This window comes from Pteronotus mesoamericanus, unplaced genomic scaffold (genome assembly GCF_021234165.1).
Source record: "Pteronotus mesoamericanus isolate MK-2021 breed Mesoamerican mustached bat unplaced genomic scaffold, CSHL_Meso_final scaffold_85, whole genome shotgun sequence".
Classification (NCBI taxonomy): Eukaryota; Metazoa; Chordata; class Mammalia; order Chiroptera; family Mormoopidae; genus Pteronotus; species Pteronotus mesoamericanus.
Genome location: NW_026555329.1, coordinates 67,210,936 through 67,232,158, shown reverse-complemented (window position 1 = coordinate 67,232,158; position 21,223 = coordinate 67,210,936). Strand labels below are relative to the sequence as shown.

Genomic DNA, 21,223 nt, shown 5'->3' with positions numbered 1-21,223 from the left:
CACTTGATTGCTGGGAAAATCTAATTGCTGGAAATTCTACTGGCTTGTAATATACATGCTTACATCTTTCACTCACGGGCCCTTGAACTATCACTCGGGATTACCAAGGAGCAATCGAATCTCTTCTCTGCAGGACAGCCTAACTCTCACCCTCCTCCTCACACACCCATACGCAGCCTGAGCTCCTTGAATCATTTCTGCTGACACTGATGACCAGATCCCTTATTATCCTTTTTATTCTTGAAAAACTTTTTGTTTATCAATGTCTCCCTAAAGGTTGAAGATCCGAATTCATGAAACAGAACCAATGTGTCCTGACCACACATTGGCACCAGTGTACTACTTTCCCACTTGCACTTTGTATTTCTGTTAATACAACAAGAGATTGATTTCTTGGAAGTTATAGCACACTGTGTTAATTCATCGTCTACTCATAAATAATGGGAGACTAAGGCTTCCTACGTGAGCAATTGTAGGCCATCTTGCCCTCTACTTGTACTAGTACAATTGAATTTTAGAATCTTTGAGTATTTCATATTTGTCCCCATTGACATTATATTGTCAAATATGATTCATTATTATATTTTGTCAGAATTTGAAGGGCAGGGGAATTCTAATTGTATGATCCAACTTATTTGTTATTCTTTCTAGTTGTGTGTCATCTCTAGATTTTTTGAGCATACCATCAATGTTATCATCTTCATCATCAATAAAACATTAAGGGGACCAGGCTGCAAAGCAGACTTGCATAGATCCTTAAGGATCTAGATGTGTATCAGCCTCTTAAAGTTTTTTTAAGAAGACATCATTTATTTAATCAACAATTATTTATTGAGTGCCTACCATGTACCCAGTGTTAAGCATACAGTGGTAAAAAAAAAAAAATCCCTGCCCTCACAAAGCTTACATTCTAGTCGGAAAAATAAAGAATAAAAAATTAGGAGAGAAATACATAATGCTAAGCTTTTTTTTTTTAAAATGAAAAACTAAAGCAGGCAAGGACCTAGAGAAGGTTATGAGCCCCTTAGTGGGTGGATGGAGTGAGGGGCTGTCCACAGGCAGCACGGTTAACCCAGAGTTGTTTGAAGTGTGAGTGTGCCCCTCACGTCCACCATTCTTAGTGTGCTTCTGGCCCAAGCAGCGTCCCAAAGTGGGCGGCAGGTCTTTCTGAGTTCTCAGAACACACTTTTCTCCATGTGAGAAATTAATGACGAAGAATTTAAATAGTCATGAAATAAAAAAGAAAACTTGGAAGGACATAATTCCTCAAGAGACCTCACTACATTTCTTCACATGCATGGAGCATCCAACATTGCGAGGCCAGCCTGGCAGGCAGGGAAGCCAGTCACATCTCCTGAGGAACATTCCAGAGAGAGAATTTTAAAGTTACTGCTCTTCAAGGATAGTATATAGTTGGAGACTAAACAATGGAGGGAAAAAACAGAAAGGGTAACACGTACCTTATTCCAATCCGCATGTTCTCAAGTATGGAGCAGGTTATGAATCCAGCAGTTTATGGAAAGTCAAGAGGATGGAATGCTTGGGTGACCTGAACACAGCTCGGAGAGTCTGGATGTTGAACTCTGGAAAAGAAGCCCATAAGGGACAGATTTGAAATCTGCCCCTGTTATCTACGCTCTGCACACAAACCTAATGTTAATAAATTATTCTAAATAGTTTCAGATAATTTCCAAATAGTTTTCATGTTGGAGGGACTTGATAAACCTTTCTTTAGTAAAATCCTAATTGCACCCTCAGATAGGAAATTTATTTTGTATTCTCACAATTAGACTTTTTTTTTCAATCACAGTTGACATTCAATATTATTTTATATTAGTTTCAGGTGTATAGCATAGTGGTTAATATAATTTACAAAATGATCCTCCTCAATAAGTCTAGTACCTACCTGGCACCATACATAGTTATTACACTATTATTGACTAAATTCCCTGTGCGGTGCTTTACATCGCATGACTATTTTGTTAACTATCAATTTGTACTTCTTAATTTCTCACCTTTTTCATCCACCTCCACCCCAACCCATCTCCCAGCTGACAACCATCAGTTCAGCTTTTTCTCTGATCTATGAGTTTGTTTCTGTTTTGTTTTGTTTGTTTATTTTGGTTTTTAGATTCAACATATGAGTGAAAGAATATGGCATTATCTTTCTCTAACTTAATCCATTTAACATAACACTTTCTAGATCCATTCACCTTGTTGCAAATGGTAAGATTTCATTCTCATTTATGGGAGTGATATCCCCTTTTATATATGTACCACATCTTCTTTATCCAATCACCTGTTGATGGATACGTAGGTTGCCTCCAATGCTGACATTTTAACATTTATATTCATTCATTCCTTCACTGAGCAGCTGTTTTGTACCAAATACTTTGTTGGTGCTTGGAATGCAAAGGTCAATAAATAAATATGGTCCCTGCTTACAGGACCTTACAATAGAGGACAAGATGGAAACAGAAAACGTAGCTCTGAGACAGCAGTGTGTTATGAAGAGAAACGTACCCAGAGCTCTAAGAGGGTCACCTAACCCAGACTTTGGAAGAATTGGAAGTCAGTGACTTCTACATGAAGGTTTACAAGGTGTGAAGGAATCTGTCCAATAAAGAGGTGAAGCAGGTCTCTGTCAGCAGATGCAAGTTTTGGAGGTGACAGAAAGGACTGTGCGTGCTATGATCTTGCGCTGAAAATCATTCAGCACAGCTGAGGCAGAGTGGTCAGAAAGGAGTCTGGAATGTACGTGTGACCAATTATTCATAACCTTACAAGTCATGTTATAGAGGAGGGAGAATCTACTGAAATTTGTGATTGCTTCAGTGTTTCAGTTTTAAAGGGAAGGAAGTCAAGCCTGTTGCTCAGATTTTTTACTTGAACAGCTGTGGGGACAATGCTCTCACCTATTTAAACAGCAAAAATACAAATACAAAATAGAGGAGATTTGGGGCAGAAGGGGACAAATTCAGCCTTGGTCCTGTTTGGTTTGGTCCCTTGGGAACATTTGCAGGGTAGCAGTAGGCAGTGTGATCCAGAAGTCTGAGGATACAGGTTTAGGAATCACCAGAACACAACTGACAACAATAGAATCCATGGGGATAAAGGAGATACCCCGTGTGAATATCAGAGAAGAAAAAAGCCCAGGGGAGAAGGCCGAGGAGTGCTAAAACTTAAAGGATGGGCAGAAAAAGGATCCTTAAAAGAGAGAGTGAGAAGGCACAGCCCAAGGGATAGGAGAGAAACAAGAAGTGTGAAGTATCACAGAGGACCAGGGAAAAGCACAGTTTCAAGTAGACTGTGGTCAACGGAGGCAGATGCTGCCAAGAGATCAAGTAATAAGCAAATGGAAGTGCCCGTGGGGTGAGCACCAAGAAGATATTTGGCCTCTTAGGCAAAAGCAGAGTCACTGGAAGTAGAAACTGGGTCACAGTGAATTGAACAAATGGAGCCAGTGAATGCAGACAACTATTTTTAAAAATTTGCCTTGAAAGTGGAAGATGTAATCCCTGGATTTTCTTCCCAACAATGGGAAAATGGGGCCACCATGAAGTCTTCCTCACTACCTTTACATTAGCTTCATTGACTACATGGCAATGTCCTTGGTGGGCATGACCTGTGTGTTAGACCATTGTCCCTGAACCAGCGCTGGATGTGGTTAAACTAGAGTAAACCAGATCTGCCTTTTGTGCTCTGCCCCTGAGTCATCTTCTGCATCACCCCCTCCCTGGGACTCTAAGATCCACACAGGCTTCCGGGACCTAAGGCTCGCTGTGGTGCACGAACGTACACCTGAGCAGCCCACCAAGGAAAGGATCTTCACAGGTGAAAATTCTCGTCAGAAACAATCATCACATTGTCATTACTGCTCACCTATTGCCATAGCTCCTGAACGGGGCCAGTGAGAGGCAGGGAAGAGGAGTTTGGTTGCCTTGGAATGTGGAGCAGGCAGCCGGCCCCACAGCTGGTCAGGCAACTATCCGGGCAGGGGTGCTCCCGAAGAGCAAAACCCAGAAGCCAAAATAAATGGGTCAGGAGGAAAACAGGTGACCACAACTGCAAGCAATGCTGAAGGTTAGTCCTAAGGAGTGAAGGTGAACCAAGGCATAACAGATGAACACTGTAAGGTGTTTGGAGGGGGGTGGAGCAGGGGACTGTCCAAGCGCAGGGACAGAAAACTAGAAGTTGGCTGAAGCTGTTAAGTGTACACAGAGGCCAGGAGCAATAATGTTAGACAGGCGAGTGTACCCCCACCAGCTCTGTTACCCTGCATCCTTGCACTGTGCTGTTTCAGTTCTCACACCTTAGTGATACAAAGTAAAGTTTCTGACATTCACAACAATCCCCAAAAGTGTCCAACCTGGGGGCTGCATGGGCCCCAGGATGGCTCTGAATGCAGCCCAACACAAAATCGTACATTTATTTAAAACACTATGAGACATTTTTGTAATTACGTGTCGCAATGTATTTCATATGTGACCCAGACAACTGTTCTTACAGGGTGGCCCAAGGACGCCAAAAGGTTGGACACCCCTGTGGCAAAACCTTATTTTCACAACCCCTCTCCTGCCATCATAATCCTGTATTCCAAGAAGGTAGGAAGGCGCTGGCCTGGGTAGTACTAATGGGGAGCCAGAAGTGTCCAGCCACTAAGTTGAAAAGGCTTCAGTGCTCGCTATCCCAAGCCTAAGAACCAGGGGTTGAAGTAAAGGCCTGACAAGGCTCATTTAGGCCCTAAATCAATAACAAAACTAGCTGCATGGCTTGATTAGTTGAAACACTATTTCTAACTTGCAATCATTCCAGGGTATTTGTGCTCTCTAAAATGCACACCGTGACTGAACTGAAAGGCTTACGTGTCTTCAGTTTGTGATTAGGGTACAAAGAGGAGATAAAGAAGAGTGGTAAACATCACAGATAAATACGACATTTTTGGTTTGTGCATAGACTAGCTAAGCTGCGCAAACTGAGTTTACAGCTGAAAAACTTTTTTTCATTTCACTCAAGTCAATAATCATTTACCTGCTGGATAGTGCTTAAAGCGGAGTTTTCATCTAATTCTCATTTAACAAAATCGAAAAGGAAAAGCTGAATAATAATGACTCATTTTTGTATAGTGCTTGTATTTCAAAGAAGACATCATAACCCATTTTATACTATCTAATTTACAGTAACAATTTTATAATGTAAATACTAGTAAGGGCTATTATCATTTTACAAATTATACATGAAAGAAACCAAAGCATGTGAGAATAAAATAACTGGTTTAATATAACTTCCATTTCAGAGGTGTAATAGCTGTTTGTTTTCTTTTTTTGCAATAAAGCCATGCTTTAGATAAACATGTCTATTAAGGTGTAGCTTACCCTTAAATTTTAAAATTTAAAAAATTTTTAAAAACCTTGCTCAAGAGAAATAACTAAGACCAAAACGTTCCAGTGCTCAACAGATCAAATCTCTCTCCCAAGTCCAGATCAAAAGCTATCAATTCCTACCACCCTGCTCTGAGTTTAATCAGCACCATTCTCACCACCTAGTGCCTCACACATGACGTGAGTATATCACTTCATACGCATGTTGCTGCCATGATTTTGTCATCTCAAATTGGATTTGGAAAGTACCATTACATACATACACTCTGCATATATGTAAAGTCATTGACACTTTATGCTTGTATTGGCTTCCATTTGGGGGTTAACATTTTTCTGATATTTTTCTTATATTTTGATTGATTGATTGATTCATTCATTCATTCACATTCTCAAGCATTCACACATCCATTCAACAAAAATTGCTTGTGTTTCCAAAATGCACAAACACTATTCTAGATGCAAAATATAAAAATAGAAGAAAAAATCACTGACTTCAGGAAACTCACAGCTCAATGAGGGACCCAGAAGAGTAAACAACTGTAGTTCAGTGCAGTAGGTATGGAGATGGAGCCACCCATGAAAATGGTTTGGGGAGCACAAAGAGGGGACTGGTCTCTGTCTGAGAGGGCGAGGAAGACCTAGAGAAGGTGCTCCTAGATCTGAGCATGCCAGGAAGAAGGGGAGTTGTGTATTCAATGTGCCTTTTGAAACTCTATTTGAGGAATGTCACATGGGGAGCAGCACAAAATCAAAGCTTGGGTCTGGTCTACCCAAGGTCTCTATTCTTCACATTTTACTACTGTTATACTCCAGGGGATGAGGGATAAGAACAGCCTAACTAGTTATCAGATATATGCGATCACTTAGCCCATCTCTATTATTATTTCAGTATAAAAATTTTATATAGAAATATTACAAATACAGCATTTTCAAATGCAGTGTGTTTGATGGGCCAGGTTTTTTCGGTTCCCCTCTTCCCAACCATTCAGATTTGGTGCTGCCCAAACTCAAAATAATGAGAGTGAGCCTTATAGGCTTCTTAGCACACCCCTCCACCCCTCACCGCACACACACACTAGCAACAGGCATTTGGAAATTGGCTCTGAAAATCCTCCACCCAAGTCCCTGAAGAGGTGGCTCTTCCCTGAAACCTCTGAGAAGCCCTGCATGAAGGCCTTTACTAACTGGGTCACAGAATAAAATGCAACCACTAGAGAACTCATCCAGAACCTTCCCCCAGACTAACCCTACTGCCTGGGAAATCCCACTCTGAATTCCCTCATCTCTTAAGAAAATCTTTGTATCCCTAAATCACATCCTGGTTTCTATCTGGAAAATATTCAGAGTTCAAAATAACTAATCTGTTTTGCTTCCTGACCAATTACAGAATCCCCTCTAAGACATCATTTTTTCAATTATCCCAATACTTTACCAATTCAACAAAAATCAACTTTCTCACTCTGACTCTCTCAAAGCCAACCCATCAGCTTTGTGTCTCCCATTACGTCACTGAAAACACATCTGTGAAGCTTGCAATGACCTTTATGTTGTCCGATGCAATGGTCAGTTGTCCACCCTCATCTTACTGCCCTCTCAGCAGCTCCTTCGCACCAATGCTCACTCCCTTCTTGTTGAGACATTTTCCTCACTTGGCTTCTTCATACCACACTGGCTTTTCTCCGACCTCATTGACTGTTCCTTCTAAGTCTCTTTTGCTTATCCTCCCTGATTTCAGGATATTTCTCTCCTTCCCTTGTTTATCTTAATGTGACTTCACTTCAACCTGACCTCCCTCCCCTACTCCCAAACCCCTATATAATCAATAACTATGTAACTAAATAACTAGTTCTAAATTTCCCTTGGATTTGTCATTAGTTTTCATCTACCGCTGCTGTGGTGATTCAGACCTTAATCCCTTCCTTAGATTATTATGAGTACAGTGGCCTTCTAATTGTCTTTCTGGGCAAGGTCATCTATAATTGCCCATCTAGTCCTTTGCTTTAAATACCAAACCTCTTTACCTAAGTCTAGGTAAAAGGGTTCTTTACCTAGAGTGCTGCAATTTGGACTGAGCATTGAAGGAGGAGATGAGTGGGCCAAGGGAAGAAGATTCCTAGGGGAATAAGCTGAGAAAAGATACGAAAAGGCCAACTGTGTTCAAAGAAAAGAGGAAAATCTGGTGGGGGCTAAAAATGACTGACAAGGTAAGTTTTAACCATTTCAAAAAGGACCTTGATTTACAGCTAGGGAATTGGGACTTTATACTGAAGACAATTAGTAATTATAAGAGATTCTTAAATAGGAGACAGATGTGATCATTTGTATTAAAAAAGAAAACTTCTGCAGCAAGAAAGCTGAACTAGAGTAAGTGGGGAGGGTCAGAAAACCAATTCGAAGGCCACTGCCTTCTTAATAGTCTAAGGAAGGGATTAAGGTCTGAATCACCACAGCAGCGGTGGATGAAAACTAGTGACAAATCCCAGGGAGATTTAGGTGTAGCACTGATACGTAGTTATTGACTAGATAGGGGTTTGGGAGTTGGGGAGAGAGGTCGGGTTGAAGTGTAATGACATTCAGATAAACAGGGGAAGGAGAGCATGTTTGGAGGGGATGGTTAGTAGCTAGTGGTAGCTAAGTCCTCAGAATGGATGGGATATCCTGAGGAGGGCAAACGAAGAAGAATGCCAAGAATAGGACCCTGAAAAACAAAACAGCATGTGGGCAGCTGTCAGAGGAGAAGCAGTTAGTGGAGGAGACTTGGCAGAAGCAGTCGAGAGGTAGCAGGAGAAAGGGTCAGAGTGAGGTCTGCAAGTAAAGGAGAAGGACCTTCAAAGAAGAAATGATGCCCAACAGTTTTCCCTGGAGTAGGATGAGTGATAAGATTAAGCTTGGTAATTAGATCTGAAGAGTACACTTTCTAGAGTTAGAAATTGGGCTGTAGCTCTGGCCAGGTAGCTTAGTTGGTTGCACTGTTGTTCCATTACACCACGTTTGTGGGTTCGATCCCCAGTCAAGGCAAATGCAAGAAGCAACCAATGAATGTGTAAAGAAACGGAACAACATACTGATGTTTCTCTCTCTCTCAAATCAATTTTTAAAAAGTCAGGCTGGAATGGATTGAGTGAAGACTCCCCTTTGAACTTTGTCTGTGATGGATACAGGTAATGGCTTGGAAAAAGGTGGAGCTAGACAAACTGTTGGAATTTTTTTTAATGGGATGGGAGTCTTTAGTACAACGCCTAGCTTCTGCTCAAACATTTCTCTGGAGCTTACAACCACACAAGACAACCATGTTGCATTTTTGAATAACAGTTGAGCATCTAATTCAGTTCAACATTAGACTTTGCATTTTGGTGCCTAAAAAGATATGCAAGACAGTTATGTTTTGGTTTTTTGTTTATTGGCCGAAATCTGCTTCCCGCTTACCACAGTTCTCTGTCCCCGGGAGCCACATACAATATAAGGAGAATTTCTTCCATGTAGCAGCACTTCAGCTATCTGAAGATGGTTTTCAGCTACCTGTGGGGTTTTATCACTTGTTTACCTTTTGTGAAATAACCCAGTCTTCATGTATATACACCCAGATGTATGTATACTTTTTTTTTTTTAATCAGCCAGCTGCTCTCCTTTGGAGATCCATAGCTTCATCCATCCCTTTTAAAATGGGCCCTCTGAATTAATTGCAGTTCTCCTCATCTAGTATAAGCAGAGCACAAACTGGTAGGAGCATTCTCGCCCTTTTCTGGGACACAGTTCTTCTGTTAATGCCATCTGAGACTGTACAAGTGTTCTGACAGCCACACGGCTGACGCATGGTGCTTCACCCAAATCCTGAGACCTCTTGCACTCAAAATGTTAACTAGATCTCCCAATTCTTATATTTATACCATTGATTTTTTGAAAGCCAATGGCAAGACTTTGCACTTTCCCCTACTGAATACTATATGTTTATATTAGATTTTTATTAGCCAAAGGGAGTAAAAATAGACTTTTATTAGTAAAAGGGAGTAAAGTCTTAAGAGTTAGACGTAAATTCAAATTCTGATTTTGTTATGTAGCCCAGTGACCTTGGATGTGTCATGACCTCTCTCCCATTCAACTTGCTTATTGGTGAAAATAGAGATAATCATGTTTATATTACAAAGTGGTTCTGAGGCTTACATGAGGGCAGTCCATTGTCTAATGTATTAGAAGAGCTCAGTAAATGTTGGCTTTCTTGCCTTCCTTTTCTTCTGTTCTCTCTGCTTTGCATTCTTAGCAGGAATATGCCTTTTAAGTAATTACTTAGGATTAATAAACCTCCCTTTAAATAAAAAAGAGAAAACAGGTTGAGCAAAACAGGAGCCAAGGGCCAAAAGTACACACTTTAGTAAATAGTTAAGCATATGAGCTCTTAAACAGACTTTTATGACAAATCTCAGCTTTTCAACTTACCAGCTATCTAATCAGAAGCAAGTTTGTTAACCAACCCAAGGCTTGGTTTCCTCATCTAAAAATGGGAATGATAACAGTGCCCGTTTCTGTTGGGGAAGGTTAACTGGAATGATAGAAAGTACTTTTTTGCACAGAACTTTGCATATAATGAGTACTCAAAAAGTAGTTAAGTAGTATTATTACCACTAGAACCCCCAAGTAGAAACCTCCAAGTAAAACAATGCTCTTTTAATCTACATGTTATGGGTATAATCATTTCATTTACTAAAACTACCATATAATATCCCATTCCATGTTCCATTATGCTATGTACGAGGATCCCATGAAAACCTCTGTCCATCATCAGGAATGACCAATATGTCTGTGATCTTTCAGACTAGCTACATGATCTTGGGCAAGTCACTTGACATCTCTGGCCCCAGGCTCAACTTCTGTGCAGTGGGAATGATAACAATACTCCTGGGATGAGGGTTATATGACGTAAAGCATATGGGGGACAAGAAGATGAGCGTAGTTTGGAAGGACTTAAATGAACCCATGCTGCCTCCTGTTAATATCGACTTTCTTTTCCTAACTAAATAAAACTTAGTTTAGGTTCTGGAACCCACCTTTATCTTTTCTAAAAATTGGTGTATTTGTTTAGTTCCAGGCATATGGTACTTCTATCCTCAGTGGTTCCTTATACCATGTCTATGATAATATCTGGAAGTTCTTTTCAGATCCCGGAATGCAGTTTATATGAATCAGAAGGTTTCAATCTTCATTTAAAAATATGAAATTCCTTTTTACTCTCTCATCATTCACCTTGGACTCCTTTTTCATCTTAAATTCTTTTTTATCCTGACTAAAAGAGCAATATATGTTTATTGAGGTAAGTTTAAAATAATTCAAAACTCACTAAGAAGAAAATGAATTGTAATTCCACTACCAAGGTACCATCATTATTAATATTTTTCTGTGTAACTGTCCAGTCTGAGCAAATATATATATTATATATTATAAATTTTATAATATATAATTATACATTATATATAAATGTATATAATATTTTTATATATTATATAATACATATTTATATATTATATATAATATGTACTTATATATATTTTAATATATATTTATATATTTATATATTTTTAATCCTCACCCAAAGATATGTTTATTGATTTTAGAGAGCAAGGAAGGGAGGGAGAAAGGTGGGAGAGATGGAGCGGGGTGGGGTGGGGAGGAGAGAAAGACACACACACACACAGTTGCCTTTCATATGTGCCCTGACCAGGAATGGATTTGTAATGTAGGTATGTTCCCTGACTGGGGATTGAACCTACAACCTCTTGGTGTATGGGACAACACTCCAACCACCCTAGCCACCCTTCCAGAGCTGAGCAAATATATTTAATAATAAATGACCAACATTTCCTGATGTCAGGACATTTTCTATAACCTGCTTTTATGGATGCCTTTATCATAGGTATTCATTACAATTTATGCAATACTTCACTCTGGACACTTAGGTTATCTCCAAGTGTTCAATATTATAAAGAGCGCTATGCTAAATATTGTTCTACATTAAGCTTTGTGAGTGATTCTGGTTTGTTTTCTTAAGATAAAGTCTTCAATGTGAAATTACTGAGTTAAATGGTTTGCATATGCTAAGGTTTTTTATACACAGTCCGAAATTGCTCTCCAGAATGCTTGAACCAATTTAAATGCCAGTATTGTAGGAGAGTGCTTATTCCCTGCATCTTTATCCATACAAGATATTGTTTTAAATTTCTTGATAATTGCTAGGCATGAAGATATCTGGTTTCATTTTAATATTTATTTCTTTAGTTACTAGTAAGACTGGACCTTTTTCATTTCAATTAAGCAATTGAGTCTCTTTTTCTTTTTGCCTTTTCATATTCTTCACCCATCCTTCTTTTGAGATGTTGTCTTTGTCTTATAAGTTTGTAAGAACTCTTTATATAATAAGGACACTATCATACACATTTTTATGATCTAGAATCTCTCACTTATCTTTTAATTTTGTTTGTGGTACTGATTCACTGAGTGGCTTAGCCTGGACCACATGCCCTACCTCCTGAGATAAAGGAGGAGTCTACTTTCCCAGAGCTACATGCATATCCCAAAGGAAGGAGCAGTGGGGAAATAGAATATGTATATGAAGATAACTAAGGTAATGAGTATATCTTTAAATATCAAGGTAATCGTTTTTAATAGAAAATGACATATACTCTGACATTTGAAAACTCATTTGTTTTACCACTATCAACATGGTAGAAACGACAGTTAAAATCATGAAAAGACATAATCCCTCCCTAGGTACTAAATTCTTTTTATTCAAGCTACATGGGGTCACATGGGTGCATCATAATTTCTAAAGGTCTAATAAAACATGATCAGAACCTTTTTCTCCATTGCCAACTAATGCTTAGGTTCTCTGAATTCCTTCCTTAATACAGGTTCCAGAGACCCAGTAGGCTTAGGCCATAGCTCCTCCTCTCCCTTGAATTTATTCTGGTAAGTCCTCTGTCTCTTAGCTACTTTATTCTCTGGTTACTTATTTGGACCATTCTTTTGTCTTTTTTTTTTTTTTTTTTAACTCAGGGTCTTACTTATACCACTTAGCAATGTCCTTTCCTGGCTTGTGACCCCAGACCTATATCTTGATTTAAACGTTCAGGAGCCCTCTGTGGGTCAACTGGAACTAACCAAGCTGGACCCTGGTATCCTGGGGCTTTAAATTGATCACAGCAGTGATTCAGAGGAAGCAGGGCACAGTAGCACCCACATACTACACACCAGTCATAGTTCAAAATGTTCTGCCCAACACAAGTATTATCCATCTGACCCCGTCTTAGAGACTGTTTCTGAGTATCTTCATAGCAGTTCTATTATCCCTTCCTGCATCTTGGCCATGCCTGATCTTTTCTACACATCTCTCCTCTCCCCAGATTCATATGTTGAAGCCCTAATCCCCATTTTATGGTATGAGGAGGTGGGGCTTTCGAGAGTTAATTAGGTCACGAAGGTGGAGCCCTCATGACTGGGATTATTACCCTTATAAGAAGAGACACCAGACAGATGATATCTGTCTTCATGTGTGGATACAGCAAGAAGGTGGCTATCTGCAAACCGGACACCGAATCTGCTGGCACCTTGGTGGTGAACTTCCTAGTCTCCAGAATGGTGAGAAATAAACGTTTTCATTGAAGTCACCCTGTCTATGGTATTTGTTGTGGCAGCTCGATCAGACTAAGACACCTTCCCTCTACCTTCTATGACAGTGACTGGGCTTCTGCAGACCAGCCATGGTCTCTTTCTACCCCTTCTTAGAGGCTTTGACCACAATGTTCCTCTCCTGTTTCAGTCCTGTCTTTAGTGTTTGCAGCTCTCCACTCCTCAGTGCTCTCATCCACCCTTCCTGGGGCCCTCCACAAGCATCACGCTTCTGACGTCGGCCTCCAAACTCCTTTCTCTTTCCTACCTTTGGCTGCTACTAGCAGCACTGCCATTTTTAGGACACAAAGTAGACCCCTCATCTGCCAAGTGAGATTAATACTGGAAGAGCCAAGAAAAAAAAATCCTTATTTCCTCTATTGTAAGACCAATTTATTATATGATGCATCATAATTTAATTACTGTTTTTAGAGCCCTCCTCCCCACAAATGCTACCACATATCTATTAAACAAATCTACAGAAGATATTGATTTTAAAACTATAAAAAAAAGTGAGGGAAATGCTACAGTTGAATGTTCTGAATAGTTAACTATTAACATTAACTATGCTTCCTTCAATAGCACTACCCTTTCTTCATAATATTCTTATTATATGCATAAGCGAAAAACAAACAAAACCCCATTAATTGTCTTCAATACTTTCTACAGATCCTAGTTTGTCCCGGATGATAGCCCCCTGGCATTATTTTCACAGGTTTGAGCCCTTCTTTTGAACGAGGTCTTGTTATATACTCTTAATTCCTACCTTTTGTGCATGTCCTTTAAAAATACAAGCTTAACAGGACACTTCTCGAGCAGCCACATTGACCTTTACCAGATGTTCCCCTTTCTTCATGGAAGCCACGGGTTTTATACAAATTTAAGCTTCAAGTCATTTTACTCCTTTTGAGCTTTCTTTCTTAGTTCCTAGTCAGACAGAGCCCCATGTCCATGTCTTGTCTTAACTTATTCAAGTCTTCATTGGGTCAGATGAGAAAGTAGAGAATCACCTTCTCTGGCTATTACAAACTCAAGGATGCTGTGGTCAGTTATCTTAAGTTGTTTGTCACTTCCACTTCACCAACACATTCTTCTTAGCTGGTTACAATTAAGTGTGGAATAGTACCTCTTCAATAAGCAATTAGTTTAAATTTAAGTCATGCCAACTTTATTTGACCTGCACTTTTCGGCAGAATGAGTTTGTCAGTAGATGTTAGAGCTCTCCATTACCTCTAAATTATGCCTCTGTGCCAATAATTTTGTCATTTGCATTGGGAAAGCATTATTGATGTTGCCATAACATTGCAAGGCTTGCCTAGAACTAGTTGACGATGCACAGCCGGTGGGTTGAGGGTGTGAGCCAGGACTAGAGTGGGGAGTACTCCCAGGTCACAGGCTGTTAACACAAGCTGGCTAGGATTAGGTCAGCTGAGCTGTGCAAGACTTGATGTCTCACACTGAGGTAAATTTCAGGAAGCTTCTAATACTAAACAGTTGAGTATGAAGGGTAAGTTACATGTGCACCATAGTTTAAGAGGAGTGGGCAGTGGGGAAGAGGAAATTGTTAGAGACAAGCTGAACAAGATGTCAGAATCATGGTGAAATATGGCAGCATTCAAGACAGGGTCCCAAATCTACAGGGAGATTGGTATTCATGGCAGAATGACCAGACTGAAGCGTGGAAGTCAAGGTGGAAGCCCAGAATTGGACAAAGGAAGGAGTGGAAGGCATACAGGTGGGAGCTGCAGGTGTCTAGGGCTCACAGCTGACCTGACTGGAGAGAAGCAAGATGCCGGGGTTTGCACTGATGATCCAGTTTCTCCCCATTAAGAATTGCAGTGAAGTATTGAGGAGGTTGGAGAACTAGACCTATAGGTGGAGCTCCTAAGACAACCCAGCAGCTGGTAACTAGGGAAGCAGAGGCAAGACAACTGTCCAGCTGCCTCATGTATGCTCCTGTGACAATGTCACTTCTGCTTTTACTTTCACCCACACCTCCTCTAGCAGGCATCAGTCCTCAAGTTTGTGAGTTTCCACTTGTGTTCCTAAGTTTGTGACTCACTGTTTTGCTTTTTGATCGTGTGCTTCATTTGAACAAACTGTATACTTTCATATTGTTGTAATACAACAACAGCTCCTGTTTACTGATTATTTATCGTGTACCATGCTAGCTGATTTACAAGCACTCTCTTATTTAATTCCCACAACTTCCTTAAGAGGTGGGTATTTTTATCCCTGTTCTAAAAAGAGGAAACTGAAGCTTATATGGTCACACATCTGGGACACAAAAGAGCTCAGATTTAAACTTAGTTTTGTCTACCTACCTATCTGTTGCCTAAATGACTACATTTATACTGTGATACGTCCAAACAATTCTCACTGGTGCCTATCAGCCACTAGATTTTTCTTTTATCTATCTATCTATCTATCTATCTATCTATCTATCTATCTATCTATCTATATATCATCATCCATCCATCTATCCTTTTTTATCACTAACTGCATAATAGTAGTGCACTATGAAAGAAGTTGATCATTAATACTTACTGAATGAAATGAATGCAGTTTTAAAATGTGATTAGAACTCCTATGCCTCTCTTGGTTTGGGTATTTATAAAGTTAATTATTTAGAATTCTTCAGTTTCCTCTATAAAAACACTACATTCATGCACATTCATTCATTCATTCATTACAAGGAAGAGAAGGGGCAAAATGTTAAATGAATACTGAACTGAGGAGACATATTTTATTTCCAAATAAGTAGATGTAGGCCAATGTGTTTATATTTTCCAATAAACTTGAGAAGTTAAAATAAATGGGGCATAGCTGTATATGAACAGATTACTTTCTTCACAAGTCTGAATCTGAAAATCTTTTTTAAGGCATGATTTTCATGTTTGCCTAAAACAGAAGTTGCCAAACTACTGTCCACTGGCTAAATCCAACCCACCCCATATTTTTATATGGCCTAAGAGCTAAGAATGATTTTCAGATTTTTAAGTAGCGAAAAAGATCAAAAGAAGAATACTATTTGGCCCTGGCCAGCATGGCTCAGTTCGTTGGAGCTTTGTTTTGTAGACCGAAAGGTCACGGGTTTGATTTTCAGTCAGGGGACATACCCAGGCTGCAGGTTCCATCCCTGGTTAGGGAGCGAATGGAAGGTAAGAAGAGATCAATGTTTGTCTCTCATATCAATGTCTCTCTTTCTCTCTCTCTCTTCCCCTCCCTTCCTCTCTCTCTAAAAGCAACACACAAAAAAAATGTCCTCGAGTGAGGATTTAAAAAAAAAAAACTATTTTGTGACATGTGAATGTTATATGAAATGCAAATCTCAGTGACCATAAATAAAGTTTAATTGGAACAAGCCATGCTCATTTATTTACGCATTGTCTATGACTGCTTTCATTCAGTTACAATGGCAGAGTTGAATAGTTGGGGCAGAGACTGTATGGCCCACAAAGCCTAAAATATTTCCCATCTGGCCCTTTCCAGAAACATTTTACCCCTGGTTTAACTAAATAATACAGAATGTCATAACATTTTAAATACCATTTAAACTACTTCTTTTTTTAAAAAGATTTTATTAATTTATTGTTAGAAAGGGAAAGGGACAGAGAAAGAGAGAGAAACATCAATGTGTGGTTGCCCATCACATGCCCCCTACTGGGGACCTGGCTCACAATCCAGGCATGTGCCCTGACTGAGAATTGAACCTGCAACCCTGTGGCTTGCAGGCTGGCGCTCAATCCACTGAGCCACACCAGCCAGGGCCATTTAAACTACTTCTATTAATTTTAGTTTCTAATTCAAGGACACTACACCCAAAAGTCACAGCATCTCTTTTGTTATATGGATTTCCATGATCCCAGGACAAAGTCAAAACCTTTGGTATTTGGTATTCTCTACATTCTTTCCTAATAGCACCTTTCTGCAGAAATAGTAACAGATTGAGAAGCTAGTGGTTGCTCTCCGAGGTATTATATCTCTTCCTGCCAAAAAGTCATCATTTTCTTTGATGGGAAACTAGGGCTGGGCATCCTTATGAGTGGTTACAGTGTATTACAGAATTGTAGTGGCGCTGAAATGGATTCTTCAGACTCCATCAACTGATTTAAGGTGGTAGGATAGAGTCAGACAGACAAGGAAAAGCAAATTGCTCTTTTTGTCACCACCCAGGACCTGAATAAAGACAAAAATGATTCAGAATTACCAGACGCAGGTGAATATTACTTACAAAAATGTTTTCAGAAGGCACTTAACATCGCAACATGGGATTGTGAGGGCTCAATCAGTGTGTTAGTTCAAGAGCAAAATCAGGGGAGCAGAAACTCCTTATTTTGCTAAAATCAAGTTTAGGTTGCAATAAAGTTCAAGGGAATCTGTCTTACTTACTTACTTACTTTTTGGGACCCAAAGACACATTCTATTATCTTTCTGTATCTCTGCCTGTCTCTGTACAGTGTCTCTTTTTTCAATTTAATGAAATTTTGGTGGTTATTTCTTATGCATGAGACACAGGACATGCCCTGAGGATACAAAAACAAATAAAATAATCCCAACTTTCAAGGAATTTAGGGGTGATGAGAGGAACAAGTTATAATGACCTTCTTGGACCTTTTGGCAACATTTTACATGTTCTTCTTTAACATATTCTTCTCTTGCTTTCTTTGGCCCCATACTCTCCTGGTTTTATTTTTCTGGTTTCTGATTCTCAGTCTCCATTGTCAGCTCTTTCCTTCTATCCAGTCTCTAAATGGTCGGAGCCTAGTTCTGAGCCTACTTTTCTTATGGTCCTATCTACCTTCTTTAAACAATCTTCTTCCAAACTTACAAATCCAGTGCTAGCAGTTCTTCTGACTTAAGACCTATATTATGGGTCTGCAAAAGACGTCACCTCTTTTTTTCTCCCCTTCTTCCCCAGAACTGTGTTACTGTCCCAGGATTATCCATCTTGGTGACTGACACCTGTACTCATGCATCTGATCTTGGATGAATTCTCAGGTCAACCACGACATTACTTTCCTCTCTATAACTCACCATTTCCATTGAATTGTCAGGTTCTTTAAAATAACATTTTTATATTTTTTATTTTTTTAAATATATAATATTTGTTATATTTTTTCCATTACCATTTAGTTCCCTTATACTCCCTCCCCCCAGCAATCACCACCCTGTTGTACATGTCCATGAGTCCTTTTTCTTTCTTGTTCAATCCCTCGACCCCCTCACTACCCCCTCCCCCCTAACTTCTGGGAATATATCCTAAGGAACCCCAAACACTAATTCGAAAGAACATAAGCACTGCTATGTTCATTGTAGCATTATTTACAATAGCCAAGATATGGAAGCAGCCCAAGTGCCCATCAATAGATGAGTGGATAAAACAACTATGGGACATTTACACAAGGGAATTCTACTTGGCCATAAAAAAGAAGAAAATTTTACCCTTTGCAACAGTATGGATGGACCTGGAGAGCATTATGCTAAGCCAGTTAGAGAAAAACAAGTACCACATGATTTCACTCACATGTGGAATCTAATGAACAAACTGAACTAACAAGCAAAACAGAGACAGACTTATAGATAAAATAACTCCTAATTCTGATCATTCCTCTTCCTGTACACACCGCCACCCTAGTCCGGGAAGCCATCATCTCTGACTTGAATCACCGAAATACTGTTTCAACTGGTCTCTTCACATCTGCGCTCTCCCTGCTCTATTTTCACTTCTCACAGACGTTTTTCAGACCAAAAAAAAAAATGTTAATAATCTTTAAAAAGAAACACAATGCTAGCAAAGTACATGGCGTTCTTCATCTTATTATTTTTTTACGCAGCAATGTATCATGAAGATCTTTTCATATCAGTACACCTAAAACTGTCTCACAATTTTTTAACAGCTGTCTACCTTTCACTTGTATAACTGTACCATAATTTATTTAACCACTTCTCTATCGATGGGCATGAAGGCTTTTTGTCTTTCACTAGCATAAATAAAGCTTCAGTGAAGATCCCAGATGAGTCATCCTTCGATATGTGTGTGAATGCCTCTATTGGATAAATATAGAAAAGTGGAATTGCTAGGTCGAAGGCTTTCTGCATTTAAAAATTTAATAAATACTGCCAGGTTGCCCTCCACAGAAGTTATACCAATTTTCACCCCTACTGACAATGTTTGCCCTCTTCCTAGCCAGGTGAACAAAGTATGCTATTAAACTTCTTGATTGGTGCCAAACTAATATGTAAAAAGTACATCTCATTGCATTGTAATTTGCATATCTCTTATGAAAAAGGACGAGCATTTTTACGTATTTTAAAGGTCCATTTGTATTTCCTTAATTGCAAACTGTCTTACACTTTGCCCAGTCTCCCAGGGTTTTCAATTCTTTTCTTATTGATTTGTAGGAGTGCTTTGATTTCTTCTTAAATAATCTAATATCCAGGTTCTTTCAGGTATTCCAGTGTTTTTTAAAAGTCACAACTTAGCCGTTTTTCCCTAATAATGATCAATCAGATGTTAACTCCATTACAGGGGAGGCTACATGAAGAGTTCATATGTAGAGGTTATAAATTGGTCTGTAGAAGTCCTGACTTCCTGATAATAGCTTGACAAGGCTGCCTTATATCTCTAATTATACTATTTAATTTAATTTCTTAATAGCTCTGAGAAGTATGTATTATTCTTAATCACAAAGTGAATCTCTGAAATATGAATGCCCAATGTCACACAGTAACTCTTCCACTTCTGGAATCTTAAAAGCCTAGCAGTCCATGATCACTGGCCATTCCTCAACCACACCAGGCTTTGATCCTCGATGCTTGTAATTTCTAATAATCTGTTTCTCCTCTCTTTTTCTTTCTATAAACATCCAGTGGACATTTTTAAATGCCTACTATGGGCCATTGGGTTAACTTTAGAGGGCTTCTCAACCATAAACAATAAAAACAAATCTTAATTAAGTTTTACATAGGGTGGTTGGAAAGGTGGACAGAGAAAGATACTTTAGTAAGGGCGATCAGGAAAGGCCTCTGTGAGGAGGTGACATTTAAAGAGAAATCGGAATGACCAAGAGTATTTCAGGAAAATGAAATATTTGGGATGAGCCCTTTAAAACAAGAGCAAATCCAATGTGTTTGAGGAGTAGAAAAAAGGCCAATGTGATTGGAGTTGAGGGAGAGTGGTGGGAGACGAGACTGAAGAGGCGGTCTGCATTGCCATGCAGGGCTTTGTAGGCCAGCAAAGGATTCTGGGCTTTATTCTAAGTGCAATCAGAAGACATGTAAGGATTGCAAGAAGAGAAGCAATAAGATCTGATTTATGTTTTATGCTTTATGTCACTCTGGCTGTGCTGTGGGGAATAGGAGCAAGAGTGGAAGCAGGAAAACCAATTAGAAAGCTATTTACGGAAGCCCAGAAGATGGTGCTTGTGTTAGGGCAGTAGCAATACAGATAGAAAGAAACAGATTGTGAAAATGTTTTGGAGGTAGGGTTGACCTGAATTCCAGATGGACTGGTTGTGAGGACTGAGAGAAAGAGAAGCATCATGAATGTCTACATGTTTGTTGTTTTGTTTTGTGTTTTTGAGCATTCGGTGAATGGTCATGCCATTTAATTTGAAGGAGAAGACTTCAAAGAATAACAAATTTTTGTATTACTGTATTACTTCCTTCTTTCCCTATGCAGCCTTAACAGATCACGATTTAATTCTTTTCCCAATACCTTTATTCTCCATGCCTGCCCCCACCCCCACTTGCCCTTTAGTCCTTATCCAAAAGAACTTCTATCTACCTCCTCTACTCCTCAATCCACTGCAGTTTGGTTACTACCCCAATAAACTCCTTCTTGCCAAACACAACAATGACCTCCTTGTTGCTAAGGCTGAAGACTTGCAGTCCTTATTTTTCTTGACCTTTCTCTAGCATTTAATACTGTTGACAATTCCTCCTTGGCATCTCTGAAACTACTTGTTCTGGTCCTGATACCTCTCTGGATGTTCTTCCTGTGTATGTTTGCTTCCTCACCTTTTAAATGTGGGCATTTTCATAAGGTTTCAGAGTAGGCCCTTTTGTCTTCTTATGCTGCAACTTTGCTGTTGGGGATTTCATCTACTTCCATAAACCATCACATTCTGATGATTCCAGCCTAGATCTCTCTTCTGAGTTCTAGACTCCCCTGGTCAATTAGG

At 39.4% G+C, this 21,223-nt stretch overlaps 1 protein-coding gene across 2 annotated transcripts in view; it reads right to left on the bottom strand.

Moving 5' to 3' along the window:
* The window catches only part of MKLN1 (muskelin 1), a 341,476-nt gene that overhangs the window by 316,598 nt on the left and 3,655 nt on the right, over positions 1–21,223 (bottom strand). For both annotated transcript variants that reach the window (XM_054564059.1, XM_054564060.1), the window contains exon 2: positions 1,461–1,583. The gene's annotated coding sequence lies outside the window, so the exon portion shown is untranslated. The remainder of the gene's footprint in view (positions 1–1,460; positions 1,584–21,223) is intronic.